Here is a 219-nt window from a genome sequence, read left to right on the forward strand (position 1 = left end):
CGAGTTTATACGCTCTACATGTACCTCATTTGGCGAACTCAAAAATAGACAGAGAACGTTTTCGAAATATATTGTTTTTTTGTTTTTTGTGATATTGTTACAGCTAGGACATTTTCGAGGCTATCTTAAAATATATTCTGTGATGAGGATAGCACTAAAATATTAATCGAAAATATGGAACGTATGAGAAACAAGCAGACATTTTCATTGTTGTTCTGG

General features: G+C 32.4%; 1 protein-coding gene across 1 annotated transcript in view; it reads right to left on the minus strand.

Annotated features, from left to right (window-relative positions):
* Positions 1-219, minus strand: part of LOC119582374 (amino acid transporter AVT1B-like) — a gene marked incomplete at its 5' end in the record, with an annotated part of 51,324 nt that overhangs the window by 35,340 nt on the left and 15,765 nt on the right. The window lies entirely within an intron of this gene.

Source organism: Penaeus monodon, chromosome 15, assembly GCF_015228065.2.
Source record: "Penaeus monodon isolate SGIC_2016 chromosome 15, NSTDA_Pmon_1, whole genome shotgun sequence".
NCBI classification, from domain to species: Eukaryota; Metazoa; Arthropoda; class Malacostraca; order Decapoda; family Penaeidae; genus Penaeus; species Penaeus monodon.